Here is a 10,976-nt window from a genome sequence, read left to right on the forward strand (position 1 = left end):
GAAGAGGGCGCACACTATAAATTTTTTGACTAAGTGGTTGTTGCCACAAGATTTGACAGCAGTGTGTAACGGCAGCGTTCCCCCACATGTACAGGAAAAGGGGTGATAGCAAAATGTGAATAAACCCTTTGTCTAGTTCTGTTTTAAAAGATGTAATTCTTCTCTCCAGCAGGGATGGAAGAAGGTAAGACTTTTATTTGATCAAGACCTGGTGTCATCTGTGTTTTAAAAGCAGATTTTTTTTTTTGAGGAGTTGGATAAAATTGCATTTTCAGATATTTTTTGATGGAATAAAGATACTTTTCTCTTTACCTTCAGCACTCCAGCCTTTCCACAGACAGTTTGGCAAATTGTGAACAAAATTTGAGGGTGGGAAAGAAGCAATATTGAAAATGGAATGTAGAAATTGCCCAAAAATGCAGATAAACAGAAGTCCATGATCAGTGTTCTCAATTGCAACAAATTAATGAAGTAGAAGTGCCCAAATGTTAGTGTTTATGGAGGGTTTCATTTGGAAGTCTGTTTCTGTCTTTATCTTTCAAAAAGTGTTTTTAAAGATAAGTTAAAATTACAGAATGTTTTAAGCCCAGCATATCTTGGAAACTAGCTCAACTGAAAAGCCTGTTATTCTTTCTGCATTATCTGTAGCCAGGAGGGTGGGGGAGAGGGGAAGCCATCTACATCTTCCCTTCAAACCATGGCACCCTTTCAGTGTATGTAAATACCATTATACAGCAGTCTAATACTGCAGTTATGGATGATTTTTTTTGTTATTATTTGAACTGCTAATGAGTTGGCTGCAGTTCACACTGCCTGTGGCAGCTTGATCTGGGTGAGATACGGTATCGCTCTTCTCTTGCCTTCAAAGCGTAGGAACAGAATGTGACTTGTGCCCACCAAAGTAATAAAGTCAGAAGGGGTGGTTTATCTGTTACCTGAAATTCTGAATCTTCCTCTTACTTCACAGCCAACCTTAAGGTTGACTAAGGCAAGTCCAGAACAAACGCACTTGTTGGGCAGGACTTCGCTCTATTCTGCGTAGGTGATTCATGTCTTTGCCCAAACTGAATTCTTAGAGGCAACAGGCTTATAAGTTGGTGTCGCCGATTGTTGGGTTTAGGGTACCTCTAGAAAAATAAAACAGTAGATTTGCTTTTCCTGCAACAGTGAGTTTAACTCACTGAAGTTTTTGATCCCTGAAATGTATATTGCATTTGAGCCTTCAAGCATGTTGTGTAGGAAGGGCCACCGATATGCACAGTTGCCTTGATTGCCAGCTCGTATCGGCTCTTTTCGGTACCTTTCAAAACGAGTGTGACACCTTTGATGTCCACACAGACCGCTGATGTGTTTTATGGTCTCTATAGGTACCAGTCTAAACCTGCCAAAAAATACAAGCTCAGGCAGGATTATCAGAGACTTACCCACGGCCTAACTTCACATATGCAAAATGAGGCAGAAGGGGAAAAACAAACGAAGGCAACGGGAAAGAGGGTTCGTGAAACTGAGTATGTGCTTACCAACGTGAGCACTTTGACAAGGATTAACAGCTATTTCAGCACAGTGGGGGGAAGGAGGCAACTTCTCGTGTAGCCACCTGTGTTTCAGGAGCTCAGAAGTGCCTACAGTGTTTTCTTTCAAGGGTATGGGCTTTTTTTCTGTCTGTTACAAGAGAAAAACAAACTGGCAAAAAGGCTGCTGCTGTGCAGGAAACTCTTGCGTAACCATTCTGACATGCTTTGAAATGTAAATTGCATTCAGTTTGGCTAATATATATATATTTTTTAATAAAAAGCAGCTACTCATCACCTTTATAAAGCCTGCTTTTACCAAGAAAACAAATGTCATATCTTCTTCAGCCATTTAATTTCATTGATTTGCCAACATTGTGTATCCCATAGGAACTCACTTGTGTGTTTTTCCCTCTAATACTTTTGTGTTGTCGTGGTTTCGGCCGAATTTACCAAAACCAGACCGACAGATAGCCCTTCCCCCTCCTTCTCCCCCCCACAAAAGAGGAGAGAAGAGAAGAAAGAGATAAGGAGATTCAGAAGTTTAGAATGAACTAAACTACTTTAATGAAGAATTAATATTAAAATAAAAATAAAGATGAAAATAATGAAATAGATACAATATATACAAAACCATATCAAGCTCCCAGGATGACAGTCACGTCACCGCAGGCACTGGGGAAGTCCCAGACTGGACTCAGTGACGAATGGGAACTGGATTCCAGCTCTGGAGTCAGGAACACACGGATCGGGATCAAAGGCAGATGAACAGACAGAGTCCTCTCTGGACGTCGGCCATCGCAGGAAGGGGGCTGACCCTTTGATCCCTCAGCTTTTATACTGAGCATGGGGCAGATGGGATGGAATACCCCAGTTGGTCAGGTTTGGGTCACCTGTCCTGTCCACTCCTCCCCACCGATGTGACCCCTCTACGTTTTTTCCGTTTCCAACCCTCTAAGGGGCAAATAACGAAATTGGCTGACCTTGGTTGTTATGGCAATAAATATAAGCAAGGGCCTCTCTGCATACCATTCCTTGGCATGGAGCACAAACATTGGGCTTATCATTCTGAGAACGAGCAGTTTTCTCCACAATATGCCGTTAATTTCAGAGAGTTAGAGGAGGCCTAGCTAGGATGTAAAGTTACAGAACAGAAAATTGGTTTGGTTTTACTTCAAACCGGGACATGTGTCTGATAAATGGTCAATGTAACAACCTTCAACCTTCATAAAAAGACTGCTGTTGAAAAATTGTTCCAATTACTCCATAAAAAGGAAAGTAATCATGTATTTAAATACGGTTTCAACGTTTTTCTCAATAGAAATGCTGAACAGGTGTTCTAGGTCACAAAGGAAGCATTCTGCTGAAATGTAAAAAAAAAAAAAAAAAAAAAAAATTAAAAAATTGAACTTCCTAAAATAATCTGTCTGAACTTGTTCTATTAATAAATAGAGTATTAGGAAAACCTTACAGAATGCAATATAAAAACTTGGAATTGTACTTAGGGGCTGACTGGGGAGCTCTGCAACTGACACTGCTTGGGAAATTCATGCTTTTGCTTCCACAGCAGGACAGCCATAAGCATTGCAGTCCTCTCATATGGGGAGGCAAAAAGGAATAAAAAGCATGATGGTTCTGCTCTGATGCATGTCTTTTTCTGTCTTCTCTGTAGCTGTAAGTTTTCAGTCGTCCATCAGGTTTTTCCCCCCTCTGTCAGATAAAATATCAATAGCTACTTCTCAAATCTTCGAACTCTGTGCCGATTGTGCAGACAGTTATTAGGTCAGGAGGATTCCAGGTTTTTCCAGGTTTCTTATCAGGAGAATGATGTTGGGAGTGTGGGGGCGACTTCCTGATGATGTTGCAGACCTCTGCGGTGTGGAGGATGAGGTGGGATGTGCTAACACTGCTCTCCCAGTATGGTAGAACTGCCAAAGGAATGAGAACATGCCTTTTCTAGAGTTTGTACGAACCCTACATTTTCTCCCTTGTCCCTCCTGTGCACCCTCTGTACCCAGGTATTTTGGGTCTGTGTTCTCCATACAGAATAGACGCAGTCATTCATAATTAGTGATTTGATACCTGTTGTTTTCCACGGGAGTCACCTTCGTTTTCTTTCTCCATGGAAGTGTACAGGATGGCTTGGTATAGTATTTTGTCAGCAGCTTGAATTTTTAGGGAAAAAAATTGAAGGTTAAATATTGACCCTTACAATTAAGATCCCAGCAAAATGCCTGTATAGTAAGCCTCGGATTTATCAAGCTACTCCTGACTTCAAGTCTTTCTTCTTTAGATGGAGCGTTTTCTACTGGACAGAAGACACTTTCCACAAAGTAGAGTTTCTCCTCTTTTTCCCCAGGTTCCTCTTTTATGTTCTGCCTGGCTTTATACACCATTTCTGTGCCTCTTTACCTAATAGCTTGTCTACCCTGTCTTCAGTTATTCCACCTTCTTCTCATCTGTCTTTTCTTTCTCCTTGGTTATTATATCTGCCTTTTCTGTCTTCTTCCTTTATATCTCTTGAGTTAAATCCACAGCCCCTGTTCTCTTCTGTGTTCCCTCAGCTGCAGGTCAGTCTGGGTACTAAGCACTGTGTATAATGCTGCCCTTTGAATGCAACAGACTATTCGCCAAAATTTATCACCAGAAGATGCAAATTGAACCTTACATTGAGACTGTAATTTATAATCTGCATTGGTGAATTCACAGCATGGTGAATCTTCCCTTAACTCTTCAGATGGATGAGATTGAAAGTCATGAAACTCAATCAGTCCGAAATGTTGTTCTGTTGGCAGTTCTTGTTATATTATTACATACATTAGAACTATAAGAGCAAATATGTAGAAATATAGTAACAGTGTAGGGATAGGTATGCAAATGTTGAAATGTAAAAGGTTTGTTTCTCATTCTTTGTGGTTCTTGAGGCAATTTTCTAAAAGGTCCCTAACTTTCTCTATTTACAGTGTTTGTCTGCAACGATTTTTACTTTAATAGCTGAAGCAAAACAATTGCTCATAGGAAGGGAATAAGTGTTCCAAGAACTGATGTATAGTCATCACAGGAACAGACTTATACTTGGGATTGTAAAAATCTTGCAGCGCCCTAAGTGATGAAGATAAAAGTTCTCATTTCCCAGAACTTATTTCACTTATTTTACTTCTAAGTTCAACAGAAGGATGAGCAGTTATTTGTGTACTTTGTGTGACTGCACCTGTAAAAAACAAACGTGGTTGAGAGGAGCTAGAACGCTAAGTATTTTTTTGGTCCCCAGTTTGCTTTTTTGAGGTCTGTGTGACTGTCTTGCAGGGGCATCTTTGTTAATGAATGTATTTAGTACAGAGTCTCTTCTGGCTTACTGCTGCTTGCACTGTGTTCACAGGGCACTTGTGCTCTTGGCTTTGCTGAGGCGTTGTTTTCTGTCCTTTGTGGCCATTTCTCTTTTTTCCACTGGAGTTCTGGCTTAGTACCTCTCAGATGGCTATTCTTCAAGCACCAGAAGCAGTATCTTGCCATTAACAGAGCACTTTGCCCAGGCTAAATCACTGCTGCAGAATTACCAGAAGGGCTATAATATTATAATCAAATCAGCTATCCAGGCCAAGCAGACAAACATCACAATGCTGCTACACTGGTAATTTTGGAGCAACTCTGTTTCTGGTTAATTATGAAATGGCTGGTAGCAATTAGATTTAGAAGTAATGTAGCCTTGGTGATTGATTACATAACAAATCATCAATGCTGAAATTGAGTAATACAGAACGCATTTCAGGAAAATAAAGAAGCCGTGTTTATGCAACAGCTACACAACAGGGTGTTTTTGCATTGTGGGAAAAAGAAAGTTTTATTGTTCAGGTACCTGCTGCTCTGCCTTGTGACATTAACAGGAGGTTGTTTTCTTTGCATCCAGCACTTGCATGTACTCCTCCCAAAAGGAGTTTGAGACAGCTGTTTTGTGATGCTAGTCCGTTGCCCCCAGCTGAGTAGGTAATTTAATTTTCTTCTTACTGATGTTCCACTTTGCAAAACCACACCAGCACCAGAACATAGCTGTGAGTACTGCAGCTTACAGCCATACTTCTCCTTGTCACAAGCCCTTGCAACAGAAGGCAGCCAGAATCCAGCAATCACTTGACCATGACCTCAAGAAAATCCGTGTATGCTCATCTCTATCCAAAACAGATACATTTTCCAGCAAAGAACAATTTCTGACCTATCAACACAACTTCAAACACACATTCACTGGGTCTTTGCCTTTTCCCCGTTAAGCATAGCCATAAACAAAATACTAGCCAGTTAGATGCCAACTCAAAAGTCTTGTAATGAGTCGGGGCAGGATGGAAGCTTCATTTTTTTTGTTTCTTTGTTATACCTAGCATCTTGACCAAATCTTTATCATTTTTGGTATGATATTGAATTTCTAAGACAGTTCACATATTCCCCACTCTCCCCTCCCCCACTATTCTAAAAGACTTACTGAGTTAGCACCATATTGACTGATGCAGATGATATTAAATTAGAGGCTGGAATTACACTGAGAATCACCATTTAAAAAGTGAAAAACAGTAAAAAAAAGTAAAAAAAAGAGTTTTAAAAAAACGTTAAAAATAGTCCGAAGATATTTTGTGGTTTTAGCAAAAAGTTCTTTTGTGGTTTTGTGTTTTTAGCCTGGGAAAATGTGTTAAATCCTACCAGCAATATTTTTAAGGTGGTGGGAGTCTATTAAGCAGTCAGAAAGTTGCATATGACCAGTTTGTGCAGGAAGATGGTCTCATTTCAACAACTTCTACTTGGATATGGTAGGAAAGAAAAGTTGCCTAAGAGCAACTCCATCCCTTGTACAAGACAGGAACACTGCCGTGCTGGTTAGACCTTAGGCATAAGAATAAGTGACAAAGAGACGGTAAGCCCAGGTGTGGCACCAGGGTAAATACAGAGAACCCATCAGTGTGTGAGCAAGAGCCTAAAGCCAGGAGGTTGAATACATCTTGCACGTTGTTGTTTCACATTTAGCCTTTCAACTTGACGGTGAAAGACTTACAAGACTCTGTTGTGATGAATGAGCCTGATAAAAAATTTAAGATGTGACAGTCATCACTCAGAAATCTCAAAAAGAAAAGAAGAGAGTTTCTAACAGGTGATGGCTATTTAACCAGCCAGAAATGTTTATCATGTGACCCAAGGTCTACAGACTGCAGCTGGACAAATTTTCTTCCAGGAATCAGGATCATTAATTAGTGTTTCATGATACAAATGTGAATTTTATGCTATACTAAATCTCTAAGTGAAGGCCAGTTACTTTTCAGAAAGACATGTTGTCTCTGAAATTTAATTTAAGGGCCAGAAACATGAGATATCAACAGTGCTTCTGCTCACCATGTTGAGGAGAGGGGAGGGAAGGGGAGAGGAAGGAGAGTTCCACTGGAAGGGACCTACAATGATCATCTAGTCCAACTGCCTGACCCCTTCAGGTCTGACCAAAAGTGAAAGCATGTTATCAAGGACATTGTCCAAATGCCTTATAAACACTGACAGGACTGGGGCATCAACCACCTCTCTAGGAAGCCAGGTTCAGTTCTTGACCACCCTCTCCGTAAAGAAATGCTTCCTGATGTCCAGTCTAAACCTGCCCTGGCACAGCTTTGAACCATTCCCAGGCATCCTATCACTAGATCCCAGGGAGAAGAGATCAGCACTTCCCTCTCCACTTCCCCTCCTTAGGAAGCTGCAGAGAGCGATGAGGTCACCCCTCAGCCTCCTTTTCTCCAAACTAGACATACCCAAAGTTCTCAACCGCTCCTCACAGGACATGCCTTCCAACCCTTCTGCCAGCTTTGTTGCCCTCCTCTGGATGCATTCAAGCACCTTCACATCCTTCTCATTTTGTGGGGCCCAGAACTGCACACAGCATTCCAGGTGAGGCCACACCAATGCTCACTACAGCAGAATAATCACCTCTTTTACCAGCTGCCCATGCTGTGTTTGATGCACCTCAGGGTGTGGTTTGCTCTCTTGGCTGGCAGGACAGACTGCTGACTCCTATTGAGCCTGCTGTCAACCAGCACCCCCAGATCCCTTTCTGCAGGGCTGCTGCACAGCCACTCCTCTCCCAATTCATATTTGTGTCTGGCGTTACTCTGTTCCAGGTGCAAAGTTTGGCATTTGTTCTTGTTAAATTTCATGCCAGTGATGATTGCCTGGTGCTCCAATCTGTCTAGATCCCTCTGCAATGCCTCTTGTCCCTTAAGAGAGTCAAGGGCACCTCCCAGTTTGGTATCATCAGCAAACTTGCTAATAGTGCATTCAAATCTTGCATCCCAATCATTGATAAAAACATTGAGATAAAACTAGGTTCACAAATCTGTTCTTTCAGCAGCTTTGTGCACAGGTTATATTAATCATCCTCCTATGCCTAAGTTGAAACTTACACAAATTGTAATATTTTTCTATCAATGTCAAATGAACATTTGTATCAGTCTATAGGAAGAGTACATGTTAGGGAAAAATGAAAGATTTCCAAGCTTAAGAAAATATAAAAAATATTTAACTTTTTCTTTCAAACCTCTGCAGCCTTTGTCCAAAGATTTATGTGATCCAAGGTGCAGCTATTTCTCTCTTTCTCTCTCTTTCTCTTCCCCTCATTCCCTCCTCCCATATTGCATTTACACAAGGCAATTGCAGTAGCTCCAAATATGTTTGCTTTCAGGTTTGATAAATCCCTTCTCTCCAAGATCTCTACTGAGAAACCTTGTTTCCTTGAAGTAATATACCTCATAAAACTTGCTAGTTATTCAAGAAAGAGATCACAAAGTTTGTTTGTGGTGTGAATAGGGCTTTGGATCAAACACCGACTGTAAGCCATGCAAATTCATTTTAAAAAGTGAATGCTCTGGGCTCCCACTGTTGTGAACAACACTAAAAACTATCCATCTCCCATATGAGAACAGTAAAATGTAAATAGTTCAAATAGTAGAAGGCAATTCAGTGTCTAATGTTCTGTTTCAGTAACTTCCAGAGTGTTATTTCAACACTGCAAGAGGTTATTTTTGAAATAACGTCATCTAGTAAATTAGTCTTATTATGAAGAATGTATCAGAGATGGCTACACCTATTAATTCAGCAATCTGTTATGAAAACCCTCAGAATAAGCCTTACAGCTTTCTTTGAGGTGTAAGAGAATTACAGTATGGGGGGTTTCCTAGGGCTATTTTGATACCTTTTCCTTAATTAAAGCTTCTCATGAAGTCATTATGTACCCTTTAGAAGTCACAATTTTTTTGTCAGCGTTAGATGTTTGTGCTTGTGGTGTCTCACTGACTCTGAACTCTTTCCTGGGTGAATTGTGAGATCAATGTAGAATCAGAAACTCATAGCCAAAATTCTACTAACTTTCAATGGGTTTGTTCTCTTTGCATCAAAGATCAGTACTTGGGTTTCATTTCACTGAAGAGCCCTTTTTTTATTTTAATCTGCTAGACCCCTGAAAATCACTGTGAGTGATATTGTGGATAAAAGTAATGGTATGACAGAAGGAAATCACTGCAAAGCAAATTACATTCACGGTGGAAGAGAGGCACACACAAGTCAACAATGGATGTATAAACGTTCCTATTCTAGCATTTTCGGTAGAGAAAATCTTTTTGACTATTACAAGGTACCAAAGAAAAGGTGAGCTAAAGAGGTGGAAGAGAATCACTCAGCAAACAGCCCAACTAGATATCTTCATGGGGCAGAGAAGCAAAACCCCAGATAATTTGCAAAGACCATGTGAATCAACAAAGCAAAAATTTATCTTAGCCTATTAGCTCTTGTCAACCAGTGCCATCCACAGGGGTTATTCAAAACATCGCTGTGGTGCTGCTGCCTCTGTGTTTCCCCGGCTAGAATCCTGCCTTCGAGTGAAAGGAGTTGTCTTGCTGAGGAAGGCACATAGCTCACCTCAGCCCACCTATCTAGTCTTATTTCTGGTTAAAACAGGATTTAACACCAATCAATCCACACGTAAGGCATATTCCGGTATATTCTGGCATATTCTGGTATATTCATACAGGGCAACAATAACCTTCTGAAGGCTCCTGGAGGCAATGTCCTAGCTGATGCCAGCTGATGGCTCAGCCATGCTCTGAAAGAAGCCAGTGGCCACCTGCTTACAGTGATGTTCGCTGGCAGGTCATGATGTCAGTTACATGAGCAGAAGCAAGCCTGTCCTAGGTGAGAGTATTGAGCTCCTCAGTAGCATCTAAACTGTAGGAAGGAAGCCCTGCCTGCAAAGCCTGAGAGGCTGGTCTACAGATAGTCTCCTGTGTGTCCTCTCCACTAAACAACATGGTACAGTGACTTTCTTAGGGAAAACGCTTTTGTGTGCATATGAGCCCTGTCCCAGACCTTTCCCCATCTTGCTGGTGCCCCTCCACTTCCAAATGCAGTCCTTACCCTCACACAGAGAGACACTCAGCCTTTCCCCAGCTGCCCACAGCAACCCTAACCTCTATCTACTATGCCAATCGCCACTGTTAATTACATCTAAAGGTCCCATGGGGTCCACTACTTCATGTCTCTCCTCACTCCTGCTTTTTGCTGCCTGAGGCACAAGGTGGATGAGTGCAGACCCAGCTGTTATTGAGGTCCATGAGCCTTGCTGCGTGGTCAGAAATGTTGGTTCCACCTTCTTGTGATGGCTGGATCGTGGCCGGGACATGACTAAGTACAACCACTAGGTAGCAGGTAAGATGTGGGAGCTGCTTGCGAGAGGGCTTAAGCCATAAATTAGAAGTGGAAAATGTCAGGGTTAGTGTAAGAGTTAGAAGCTAGAAAAGTGCCTTTGATACTGGGAGACACTTCACTATTTAAATATGGATGCCAACCAGTTGCAAACATCAAGTGCATGGTCTGGTGTGGGAAATAAATCACGGATACTTATCTATAGGCCCTGTAGTGTAATTCAAAGAGGTGAGTGTGATTGGAAGTTCTTGGTACAGTTAGAGCATTGCAAATTCCATCCTCTAATTATTAAAGGATGTGATTGGATTGCTCTTGTAATTGGTGTTAGCACCAATTGAGCCCCACCTTGTAAAGAATAGACTGTGCTGGTGTAACTGCAGCTTTTCTGGGAGTTACACCTCTATAACTGCAAAACTCCCCCTCCTGCCACTGCAATGTTTTTAAGACAAATCTTGCACGGTGTGATTCTCTTCTCATGCTACTGTTAAACATCATTACAGCACAGAATTACAGAAGCAGCATGGTCATGAGGTCCGAAGGCTGTTCCCTTTGTCCCAGGACAGCATCACAGGGAGCTATCATTCAAGATGTGTTTCTTATGACCTCAGTGGTGGCAGAGGTGCTGTTGTATTCCCCAGGCAGCCTCCTCTGACCTCCCACACCTGGCAGCTTCTGAAGGGGTTCCTGAAGTCTGACCCTGAGGTCCCTCCTGGTACCACAGCCCAGCACTTCCCCCCTGCCTGTGGA

The sequence above is a fragment of the Numenius arquata genome, chromosome Z (assembly GCF_964106895.1).
Source record: "Numenius arquata chromosome Z, bNumArq3.hap1.1, whole genome shotgun sequence".
NCBI classification, from domain to species: Eukaryota; Metazoa; Chordata; class Aves; order Charadriiformes; family Scolopacidae; genus Numenius; species Numenius arquata.